This window comes from Megascapheus bottae, chromosome 3 (genome assembly GCF_031878675.1).
Source record: "Megascapheus bottae isolate mThoBot1 chromosome 3, mThoBot2.hap1, whole genome shotgun sequence".
NCBI classification, from domain to species: Eukaryota; Metazoa; Chordata; class Mammalia; order Rodentia; family Geomyidae; genus Megascapheus; species Megascapheus bottae.
In genome coordinates, this window is record NC_143511.1 from 40,570,966 (window position 1) to 40,584,248 (window position 13,283).

Sequence of the window (13,283 nt, forward strand, 5' to 3'; positions counted from 1 at the left end):
AAACCTGGAGAATTGTGGTCTAAAATCATCCAAGGCAGAAAAGCCAGTGAGTCTCTATTAGCAATTAGCTATCAAAATGTCAGATTGGAAGTTGAATCAAATGGTAGATCACCATCCTCAAGCAAGAAAGTGAAACAATAGTGAGAAACCTTAATTTTGAGCCCCCAAAACTGGCACAAAAGAAAAAATAATATATATCATGATCAAAACTTTTATATATAGAGATTTAACCACAGGTACAAATACCAGTAAGAAAATAAAGACAAATATCTCTGTAACTAGCTTAATTCTATATTTTTCACATATATATATATATGTAATATGTGTCAAATAAAACTTTAAAGAAGTATTTTATGCATACTGAAATGAACTCCAAGATAAGGAAACATCATCATTCTTTCTTTCTTTTGTTTACAATTTTTAGTTTCTGATGATTTTGTCTTCTCTACATTATGGATGATATATTCAAGTGTATATCTTCAGTAGTGTTGGGCGAAGGGTGTAGAACTCAAGGGGAAGGGATGAAAAATTGCAGCATGGAGTTCACTGGGCATGGATGGAAGTGAACTATATAACTTGACAGTGGAGACAGGATGGAGGGACTGGGAGAGAGGAGGAAACAAAAGATACTATACAAAAGAAATATAATCACTATCTCATAATGATAATCCCTCTGTTTATCACTTCTATAGTAACAATAAATTAAATTAACAATAAAAAGTAGCATTTTCATAAGTTTCAGAAGTCAACCACACAAATATTTAATAACATGATTGTCTCATATATCTGTCATTAACATCTGAATGTCCATTTCTGGAGGAATAAATAAGATTACTATTGTATATTCATTCAAAGAACACTATTCAACCTGAAAATAGAATGAAGCACTCAGGCATGCTAAAACACAAATGGATTTTCAAAGTTTTATGTTAAGTGAAAAAGTGTTAGGAAATAAAGCACAAATATTTACGATTAGATTTAAATAAGATACAAAACATTCAGATTTCCTGAGAGAGAGGGAGAACACAGAATGTTGGGTACCAATGACTTGGAGAATAAGCATTTTATTGTGTAATATTGTAGAGATTCAGCTTCAGACATCAATGAAATTCTGGAGATGGGTAGTAATTATATTTATACAACAATAGTACTATACTTAATGTCAATGGATTACATGCACAGTTGAAAATTATTAAAATGATAAATTTTATGATCTGGATATTTTATCATCATAAAAATAAAATAGAATATCTCTAAAGGTAGAAATGTTTTTAATAAAATTTTGTATTAAATGATTTTCATAATATAAAATATGAGGGAATAGAAACTGAAAATCTTATCATTATGAGATCCTAATATTTTATTACACTGTGATTCATATTTTTATTATATTAGATATTTCAGTGTTAAAAACTTTCAAGTAGTCTTCATTTTGGGTTTAGGATTGAAAAAAATTACATTCAAATTAGTTTCCTACTATAATCTATCAATATATATATGTATATATGACTGATTTCTCTCTCTCTATATATATATATATGACTGATTTCTTCTTCATAAGCAAATGATTAGATAATTGTTATTACAAATGTTGATAACTGTCACTCAGCTGCAAAATGTGACTTCATACATAGACAATTTTATTTAAGAATACTGAAACATACCTTTTTTGTTAAAATTTGAAATTTTATTATTTATGCAATTATGTCATAAATAAACCAAAATTGTATTTAGCAATATGAAATTAAATTTCACTGTGCTCCCAAACACATTAACTCCATTTGAAAGAAACCTGACTAAATAAAACAAAAAAGAAAAGAAAAAGAAAAAAAGAAACCTGACTACAGGTATTTATTATTGATATCCCAACAGAAGTTGTTTGTGACTTAAGTAGAAAATTTCATAAATTTCTAAAGAACTCTGAGATATGGAAACAAGGCCTGTATCTGATTTGAGGCTTAAGAAATAAACACATTCAAAGATCTTTAAGAAGACTAAAGATAAACCCTTCAGTCTCTCATCTGAAAATAAGATGCTGCTTGCTGTCTCAAGCAAGCATAAAGGTTTATCCTCCCATGAAATGTAACAATGCACATTCCCCAGTATCTTTAACTACCACAATGATTTCTGGTTACAGATGGTGAGAAATTTCCTCTAAACTGAACAAGCTGACCAAATATCAAATCTACGTTCCAGGAAATCCACAATGTAGTGACAAATCTAAAGACAGAAGATTTTAAACACTGTGCAACTTTAGAACATCTTGTAAGTTCACATATGCATGAATTGGCACTATTGATCAGGCTCCTTGAAGCAGACTTGACATCAACATGACGAAGAATCATGGACCCTCATGGTCTGTCCTCATGACCGAACAGCTATTTCTCCCATTTTCGTTTGGAATCAGGCACTGTGAAGACAGCCAGAGGTTTCTGTCTAGCATCCATTACTCATAATCCCTCTCTTCCCCCAGGACAGATACTTGCTTCTCACTTTGATGAACAGCCTTCAGGCTTAGTCCAGAGAGTGAGATAAACAAAAGAAGAGTAAGATAAATGGCAGGGAGCAAAGTACTAGACAATCCAGCACAAGTATTTTAACAGGTTTGCAGAGCCTGCCTTTGTTTTGGGCCTGCCCCAGGTTAACAGTCACAACAAACTAATCCTTTCACCTACATGTCAGGAGAATGATTGAAGTAAGGCTAGTGATTCTTTTAATAAACACATATGTTAACCTACAGGCTTTTACTTCCCCTCTAGCATGACTAAGTCTAATTGTGTAGATGCCCAAAGTGATAAACCTCAGTCAAATGAAATATAAGCGAGGACTGATCTCAGAATTCTGGGGAAGGGAGTAAATCTTCACTAAGACAGGCAACTTCATGGCCATTTCCTGTCCATTAGCTCACTTATTCTATTCTTCTTAGCTTTGGAGTAAATAACAAGTGTGTGCATTTGAAGTTTCTAACTGAAGTTACACAGCAAAGCAATGCACTGAAATGAAACAGAATTTTCATCCTGGCTTCACACACATCCCATGTGTTTGTGTGAAACTTAGTGAAGACCTAGAGAAATGCAGCATGCCACATTTACTTATTAGCAAAAATTAGTTGTTCCAGTAATTCACTTCTGTGCTTTAAATTTATTGATATAATTTCTATTAAGCAAATAGAAACATAATTTAGGCCTTAGTGTCCATTATTTTTTAAACTGATTATTTTTGTAATTTAACTAAGCCTACAGAGGGTATTTTTTTTAATATTTTATATGCAACTCTAGTACAGATTGTTTCTTTTTAAAGCAGCTCATTTTTTAAAGATAGTTTTAGGGAATACAGGATTGTTGGGTAAAATATATTCTTCTGCTGCTTTGTCTCAGACATTTTGTATATACCATACATCAGTTCCAAATAGGTGAACATAAAATTTATTGTTATACTGGTGACTTCTGAAAGTGAAAATGCACACTATTAGTAGTAATGTTTGACTCTGTAAAATATATTAATAATTACACTTGATAGCAGATATTGTCTTACTTTCAAGCAACAATCAGTTACTAAAGAGTTACTACAGGAAATGATTCCAAGGCTTTATTTAATCACAGCCTTGCTCTTACAGAGAAATATGAAGAAAGATAACTCAGAAAGGCCTTTTCACGGGAAAGCCTTAAATATCCTGACTAAAATCTGCCATAGGACATAACGTAAATGAATATTTTATTCTTTTTGCTACAACTCAAGGAGTGTTTTAGAGTATGTACATTCATTCATTTTGTTAATTCCTCCAAGACATCTTCTCAGACAGTAAAGCTTTTCTGACATAATGAGTATAAAAGTATATAATAATACTTCCACATTTCCAGAAAAAATATTAAAAACATATTTACAATGGAAATCTGAATCAGGAGTATTAAGGAGAATTAATACTAGAGTGAAAAATGCATGTACATATTAAATTTACAGCATGAGTCAGCTGTTTCTTTGTTATTTAGGAGAAATCACATTTACTGTTATTTTAAAATAAAATAACAGGTTTGGGGGGCCCGGATTTTGGCCTACTGGTAGAGTGCTTGCCTAGCATGCATGAACACCTGGGTTTGATTCCTTGGTACCACATACTTAGAAAAAAGCTGGAAGTGGTGCTGAGGCTCAGGTGGTAGAACTACCTTGAGAAAGTCCAAAGATGGTGCTCTTCTGGCCCTGGAGCTCAAGACCAGGCTTGGAAATAAATAAATAAATAAATAAATAAATAAATAAATAAATAAATAAATAATAAATGGGTTGATTATATTGGCTCATGCCTAAAATTTCAGCTACATGGGAGGTGGAAAAAAGGATGGTAGTAAGAGGCCAGCTCTGACATAAGCAGAGCTTATCTAAAAACAAATTAGAGTAGAAAGGCTTCATTTTACATGCTTTATATTTATCCACTAATAATTGTAATTTTATAACGCATATTCATTTTTTAAAGAGCTAGGATTTGAACTCAAGGCCTCATACTTCTGGCCCTTTGTGCTCTGATTTTTTTTCAGATAGAGTTTTGTGCTTTTGCCTACTCTGTATTTCTATTGCTTTCTCTGTGAGGCTGGAAATAAATATATGGTTGTATTTTCTATGAATTTATATTCATTAATTATTATTTTAAATTTTATTTCCCAGTGCTTACTCTGTGAATGTCAGGGACATAGAGAAACTATTCTAGTCAAGATCACTTTGGAGATACAGATCCTAATATAAAGAGTTAGGCAATTTTATTTATAAAAACTTTCATGGATGAGTTCTCTGAAGACGCAGAAAAAAATGTAGACTAAGGGTGATAAGAAACAGCAGAGTTAGGAGAGCAATATGGTAGTGACATCTGACCAGTGATTAATAGATTGCTGGGAGAAGCCACAAGCTAACTTGCATAAATGCACAGCAGAGGGAGAGAGCAGGTACCTAGATCTCCTATCTGCAATTGCTTAGGGATTTGTGAAGAAGAGGGAACATTTCATGGCATGTCAGTGTGGAAAGGGGGCAGAAGCCTAGGCCAGAGAAGAAGCTTGGAAGACCATTAAAAGGACTTGGACTTCTTTTCTAAATTTTAGGAGTCCTTGTAATGTTCTCAGCAAAAGTCACATTGATTAGAATATGGAGTACTTTACTTGTTGCTTTTAATATAATGATCAAGGTAATGGGAAAACAAATTCCTGAGCTCTGGGAAATATCTGTTAAATCTGTCAGTCAATAGTGACTCTGGCCTGAAGGTTTCCCAGGCTCAGCAATAAGTTTCCTAACAGTCCAAAATCTGCACAAGGATGATGATAATGATGATGATGATGATGGTGATGATGATGATGATGATGATGATAATGGCTGGGAGTTTGGCCTGGTGTTAGAGTGCTTGCCTAGCATGCACAAATACCAGGGTTTGATTCCTTGGTACCACATACATAGGAAAAAAGCCGGAAATGGTGCTGTGGCTCAAGTGATAGAGAAGTAGCCTTGAGGAAGGCCAAGGACAGTGAGCAGGCCCTGAGTTCAAGCTCCAGAGCTGGCAAAAAAAAAAAAAAGATTGGGAGAAAAGTAAGGAGAAAGGCCTGTAGTTTTTATTTTCTGAATTTATTATTATTATTAATAATAATAATTTTATTTTGTCTAAGTAGTGGACAAAGGAGTTGTGATTTAACAATGCAGTTTATGAAAGTTTATGAATGTAATGAACCTTGATCAATGTCAAGCTTTTCAACAATCTCACCCATCTCTTCTTTCCAGTTTTGTAGGATACACATTGAATTTTGGAGTGAATTCTCCCTACTTCATTTTATTCAACTAGTCCCCCATTTTCTCTTTGATTGTTATTCCATCCCTTTCAGAATCCATTTTCTGGTGTTTCTTTTGTTGAACTTTGATTTTTGTCTTTCTATGGAATTATAATGCTTAAGTTCTCCTTGAATCTACTATATTTCTGTTGATATATTTATATAAACTTATATACCACTCAACTTAGGTTTACAAGCTAAGTCTAGTTTCCATATCTATAGGAAAAATATCCATCCTTCATCTCTGGGCCTGACTTACTTCATTTAGCATATATTTTCCAGGCCTTCCTATATTATTATTGTTATTATTATTATTATTATTATTATTATTATTATGTGTTGGGCAAAAGAGAGTTCTGCATGCTTATCTCTTATAGCTTTGCAGGTCAACACAGCTACCTTAAGGGAGCAAGTAGAGCAGAACCAGCCCATCAGCTAAGAGACTGCATCCATATCCTTGATTTCTGCATTTGCTGGCATTGGTGAACAGCTACCCTGTGACTCTCAGAGAGTCAGTTAACAAGCACCTCAGTTTCCTATCTATAAATTACGGGAAGTCTACCTTATAGGCTTGGTTGTAAGAGTTAGGTGCTTGTGCATAATAAATGCATATATGTATTATAACAGATAATGAAATTGAATGTATAAGATGGCATTGATTGCAAGATGCTATTCATCAACACTTCATGAGACTAGCATCCTCTTCTTTGGAAGATGAACCATGAAGGGTTTCTTTAACAATATCTATGAGACATTAAGTATATGAACTGATTTTAGATTCTTTTATTGTGAAAAATATATTAAAATTTTGACTAAAGTGAGAATGGAGACTATGTATATGGCCACTGATATGCTACATATGGCATCAGTTTTATGTTCTCTCAGTGGGAATAAAGGTCAAGATTGAACACTGTACATATAATACTACCAGTGATTTCCAAAGGATTTGGATAATCAGCTTTTGAAAAAGAAACTAAAATTACTATAATTTCTAAATGGTATTGACAAAGAAGGAAAATATTATCTTTAAAGTGAAAGTAATATGATTATTGAAAATGAAAACAATATAATATTTGACTAATATATAAAATATGAGATCTAATAGGTAAGACTTTCTACCAGGAGACTACTTTAAATTAGACATTGCTAATTCTGCATGCACATGCCAAAATATGACTGCTCCAACAAATGAAAAATTTACATCTACAATGATTTTAATCAAAAACACCTATTTGATTGCACAATTATCTGTCTTGCATACACAAAATTTGAATTCAGTCCATGTGATGCTGAATTTGTACAGGTACCCAATTATTTTATCGGTGCAATTTAGAAATCCTTGCCTGATTTATTAGGACATGAGTTCTCTTCCATTTACAATAATATGGATTTATTTTTCTTGACTAGTAAAATGTAGAAAAATCTCTTGCTTTCACTCCTAGCAACCACAACAAAAGAATGCTACTATACTTCCATTCTTTAAGAGAACAAGACATGTTTTTCATAACCCCCTTCCCCCCAATTTGGTTTCTTTCTGCCTTCTTATTTGGAATTTATTTCAAATTCAAAGAAGACTTTGGTTCACTGAGAGAACCCTTGACTGGCAGTCATATTGAGTTCATTCAATTTTACACATTGTTAGTCCCTAAATGATGGGAATAGACTGTTGATCCCTACTACTCTTAAACAATAGAGAACGTTTAGAGCTGGTAAAAAGCACAAAATTTATAGACCTGAAGACAAATATTCTCTAGGGAGTTCCTGGGAAAAAATGGCCTGAAAAGCAACGAGGCAAAACTCTGTATTTCATTACATTCTCACTGGACAATCAGATTCTCATTGGCTGTCTTGTGAGGGCAGTGTGGCATAATAAACTGAGAAATTGATGACCATGGTGCTAAAACTCTGGGTAAGGGGCTAGGGGAGGAGAGTTCTTTCTAGTTGTTATCCTGACAGACCCATTATATTTCTGTCTGCTTCCAATCCAAACTTAGAGCCGTACAGGAAAAAAAAAAACTGTTTTGTTTTTAAGATAGACTCTTGAGAATGGCAAAAGTGTTTTGTCTTCTAAACCTTCTGACTCTAGAACATTCAGAGAATTCTGAACGTAGAACAAAGACTATTTTGCATGCTTTCAGGATAGGCCTTGAGCATTACATTAAAATACAATTTGGTCATCCAAACGAGAGCACAGAATCAGTTCTTTTCTTCCTGTCTCTGCTTGCATTCAGATGTACACTTCTGAGAATTGGATCCTACCTTGGGCAATTAGTAACAATACAATTTTGAGAATTTCACAGTTGTACCAATCTGTCCTGGCTCCAGGTGCATTTTTAATCAGACTATGGAAAGATCCTTTTAAAGCTTTTGAAATCAAACTTTGAACATTACCATCTATTTCAATATTAAATTTCCTACAACAAATTTTACCATGGGTACTTAAATGTCTCAATGTTATTGGCATAAAAACAGGTGAACTGTTTATGATCAATCCATCAATTCTTTCTTTTTTTCCCCTTCCTTCCTTCCTTCCTTCCTTCCTTCCTTCCTTCCTTCCTTCCTTCCTTCCTTCCTTCCCTATCTTTTTCTTTTCACTTCTAATCTCCTCAAGGGCAGAATTTATTATAGAAAACAAACTACAATTATCCCAAGGGAATTTGTTTCAGAACTTGATGTGGGTACCAATGTTTCTTATGTACAGATCACAGGTTTCTTATCAAAGTATTTGCTCATAACTTCGTCTCTCTATATTATTTATATCTAACATGATATAAATGTAACATAACTGCCTATTCTAATATATTGCTCAGGGAATAGAAAGAGTCTGCAAAAGTTTGGTAGAAATGCATTAAAAAAAACATTTTTGACTCATTCCAGGTTGAATCCTATAATTCAGCTCCTACAGCTATACCACAGTAACTACAACAGTGGTCTCTGCTGTGATAGATGGAACAATCCTCTAGGTAGACCTGATCTGATCCACTCTCTCTATATTCATTCAGGAGTTGGCTGTGCTGCTTATTTTGATCAGTGATACTCTTACAATTATGGTACAAGGAGAGGCACTTGCTGTAGGAATTGTACTTGCCATCACATCTAGGAAATGACTAGAACAGGAAAAAAAAATCTGGAGCATTCACTATACAGAAATAAAAGAGGAGAATACACCCTCTAGGTAAGGTCCTAGATGAACTGAGTGATCCAGCTAATCACTGAATTTAAACAGTGGTTTGGGGTGTTGTTGTTGATGTTGTTTTTACATAGCTATAGATAATGTAATGTGTTTGGGATCTAATGTGCATGGATGTGTGACTCAGATTTGTTGTTTGAGCTTTCTCAAAGAGAGAAGTAACTATATGACCTCATAAGGGGGTGAAATAGAGCAGATATATAGTAAATAGGGATAATGCACAGAAATTCCCATCAATAGTAAGCACTTAATGGATGATAACAGTTACCAACCAATCCATCATCACAGCCATCTTCAGGTAATGACCATGCCTCCACTGCTAGCAGTTGTATCAGCACTAGCACCACCAGCATTGCCAGCAATGTGAGTAGTAAATTCCCAGAGATCTTGTTGTTCACTACCATGTGGAACATCAAGCTTTCTCAGTATGACATCTTTTTGATTGTGTGTGTGGCAATTCTGTGATGTAAACTCAGGGCTTGGGCAGTATATTGAGCTTTTTTGGTTAAGGAGAGAGCTCTAGCACTTGAGCCTTATCTCCTCTTCCCACATTTCCACCTCATTATGATACACTTAAAAGATGGGGTTGAGCATGCGGCCTTGCACTGGCTCATGATACTCATTTTTTTTACTTCCACATTTTTTGTTATGTCCCATGCACCATTCCATATTGTTTTCTACTCTTTATTTTTTATCCAGAATTTATGTAAATATTTATTCATCTCCAGTCTCCTCATCTTCCAACAAACATCCATGCTGGAGTCTCTTATTTTACCCAGCAGTCTAATCTTGGTGGGGGTGGGGGAGAATGCAATATAAAAGTAATCTTACTTCACATTAGTCCTAACTGTAACTAAGAGAAAAAATATCTACTGTAAATTAGTAAACTTTCAAAAAGTAAAATATAAAGTCTCCTGTTCATATGTTTGGCAGTATAAAAAGAATCTTTTAAAATGCCAATTTGCCAGAATTTTGAAAAGCATGCTGATATATTGGATTTAATTTTCTAAGATGCTATAAAAGGACTGCAATTTCTCTAGCAGTGTATAAGCCTGATAAGAACTAAGCCAACACAGCCTGATGAAGTGGTTCACACCTGTAATCCTAACTACTCAGGAGTCTGAGATCTGAGGACTACAGTTCAAAGCCAGCCCAGGTATTAAAGACCATGAGACTCTTATCTCCAATTAACCACCAGAAAACTGGAAAAGGGGCTGTGATTCAAGGGTTAGGGCAGTAACCTTGAGCTGAAGAGCTCAAGGACAGAACCTAGGCCCAGAGTTATCTTTTGATGACAAAGTTAGTGTAAGGCAATAATGTAAATTAAATTGTATAAACTGTTTTTATTCTTTTTCTTGTAAGATTAATAGATAAAACAAAAAATGTTTATATCTCTAAAGGATGAGTGTTTTGGTATGAATGTAAACATTGTAAAATATTCTTGTAGGTCGGGAGATTGGCCTACTGGTAGAGTGCTTGCCTACCATGCACGAAGACCCGGGTTAGATTCCTCAGTACCACATACATAAAAAAAAAAAAGGCAGAAGTGGTGCTGAAGCTCAAGTGGTAGAGCTCTAGCCTAGAGAAAGCCTGAAGGAGTGCTCTCAGGCCCTGAGCTCAAGCCCAGGACTGGAAAAAAAAATCTTTGTAGCAAATTAAACTCATTGACAAGATATTATTTTTCTAATTGAAAAACTTGAAAGTTTGAAAAGGATACGTTTCAAATATTTGTGAAAAACAAAAACAAAATCTTTGTTGATGAAATCAAATTAAAAGCTAAGGTCTTATTTTCAACTGGAAAAGATGCCATAAAACATTGGGAAATGTGTATTTGGTTCCTAAACAACATTCAACACACTTAGGTAAAGTTTGTAGAGGCAAAAAAGGTACTAGTAAATTCCAGAAAAGCACCACACATTGTTTTGAGAAGACAATAAACAACTTACCACAGTTGCTCATTTAATGAACTGGCACCATCATCTGAAATGACAAAATGTATTTAAATATGGTGATCAAAGACACTTCATGAAGTTTTCAAACACAGTACAAATGTATTCATTAGGGTACAATTGAACAATCCAACAAAATATGTTCTCTGATGTCATTTAGGTTATCATTGCTTACTTTTAAAATACAAATATGCTTGACATACTTACTGTGTATATGAAGTGTTTTTTTTTTGATATGCATGTTTAAAGCGTGGCTACTTAGTCACCTGTGGAAGAGCTTCAGTCCCTGGCACAAACACAGTCTTGATAAAACTTGATATGGAGTCCTGATGTTGCCCTATATTCACCTTCCTAAGCTTACAATTCTCCATTAACCACTCCACAGATGCAAAGCAGTTCATATAGTATACATGCTCTTCAGTTATTCTTATTTAAGCTTTGTAAGATTTTTCTCTTATAACTATTGAATGCACAATCCTATCTTTTCCTCATTACAAATGAGAAATTTGAAAATATCCTTATATTACACTCATTTTCAAGATTCAAGTTTGCCTGTTTCAAGAATAGTAGCCAGATAGGCATAAGATGGGTGAGTCTTTCTGAGCTCTCGCCAAGATACCATAGTGGAAAGTTTATACCTAAAGATGGATTCTAAGTAAGCTTTAGCACCACAGAGATCTGAGTCAGAGATGAGAAACTCAGGCAGCCACTCAAGAAGAAAGTTTGGAGCCCACACCATTGGCTGCCGTGGTGTCCACCGCTCCCCAAATGCCAGGCCATGGAATCACAACCTCCCTCCAAATGAGTTCGCTGCCATTCTGAGCGTGTGGCCAACTGGTGACCTATCCTCCAAACAGACCTGCCAGCTTCATGGGCTCAGAGAACCTAGGGGAGTGTGATCACTCACTAAAGACATTTTCACTCCTGCTTGCAGAATGGCATTGGGAAGGTAGCCCCTCCCACACCAGCCCACAGCAGCTCCATCTTGACTGCTGGCAAAGACCCTGCCATTCCAACTGGTGCCTGAGATGTGGTGCTGGCAGTGCCATTTCTCAAAAGGGCAAAGGTTTTCCAAGAGTCAGCTTAGCTGGATGTCCTGTTTCCTGCCCTAGAGGCTGTTCTCCTGGTAAACAAAGACATTGGTGGCTCCATCCCAGGCTCTCTGATGAATTGACTAAAGCTCAAGCTACTGAAAATAGTCAGCTTTTGCCTGCAGGACAATAAAGCACACCACCCTGCCAGTAAAGTAACCTGGGTAAACTGTCATAGAGTCCTCGCACCAAAACTGTAAGGCAGACCTTTTTCTGCCCAATCAAGAAAACTGATTGGAAAAATCCACACAGGAGAAAGAGGCTTCTTAATGTTTTTGGATCCCGAATTAAATGGAGACACAAGTCTCCTCCCCCTCCCATGCCCCCTCAAAAAAAACCTGAATATATGTTTTTTATTGTAATTAGTACAAGGGTTACATGATATTTGCCAGATAGAAGGTGCATTAATTCACATACATTGATACCCTTTCACATGTCTTGGTACCCATTACCCTCCCCCCCACACCCCCTACCCGCCTTGGTTTTCCCCCCTTCCCTATCAAATTTCAAATAACCAAATACAAATAAATTCAATATAGCAGATAAAGTGAGATGCTGTAACAATATGAGATAACCAAGGGAGAGCAAAGGAGATGAGAGACAACATAGTACATTAAGGACAACAATCATTAGTTATATGGCTTTTGTTTCAATATCCTGGAAGTCCTTTCAATTAGCTTCATATGAATATATTTTTAATCATAATTTTTTCAAATTTTACTACTTTTTTCATTTTCATTTTTACTTGTCCATTTTTTCTTCTTTTTTTGGTACCACTTTATATCCATCCTCTTTCCCCCCCCCACCCCTCATCTTGTTTTCCCCCTTCCCTATCCAATTTCAAATAAACAAATACAAATATATCCGATATATCAGGTAACAAAGTGAGATACTGTAACAATATGAGATAACCAAGGGACAGCAAAAGAGATGAGAGATAACATAGTACCTTAAGAACAACAATCATTCATTATATGGCTTATGTTTCTATATCCTAGAGATCCTTTCATTTAGTGTCCTACTATGTGGCCTTTTGTATCAAGGTTTTGCTCTATTGCAGATCTCTGCTAGTAGAGCCCAAGGTTTCTACTGATTATGACAAATGAGGGAAACCATTGAGCCTAAGTTCCTTTGAGTCTGGCTTACTTCACTTAATATGATCTTTTTTAAGTCTTTCCATTTCCTAACAAATGGGTCAATGTCATTCTTTCTGACAGCAGCATAGAATTCCATTGTGTACAAATACCACATCTTG

General features: G+C 35.1%; 1 long non-coding RNA gene across 1 annotated transcript in view; it reads right to left on the reverse strand.

Annotated features, from left to right (window-relative positions):
- LOC150065396 (uncharacterized) overlaps positions 1–13,283 on the reverse strand; it is a 435,528-nt gene that overhangs the window by 161,331 nt on the left and 260,914 nt on the right. The window contains exon 3 of the long non-coding RNA XR_016534762.1: positions 10,935–10,968. This is a non-coding gene — a long non-coding RNA (uncharacterized LOC150065396). The remainder of the gene's footprint in view (positions 1–10,934; positions 10,969–13,283) is intronic.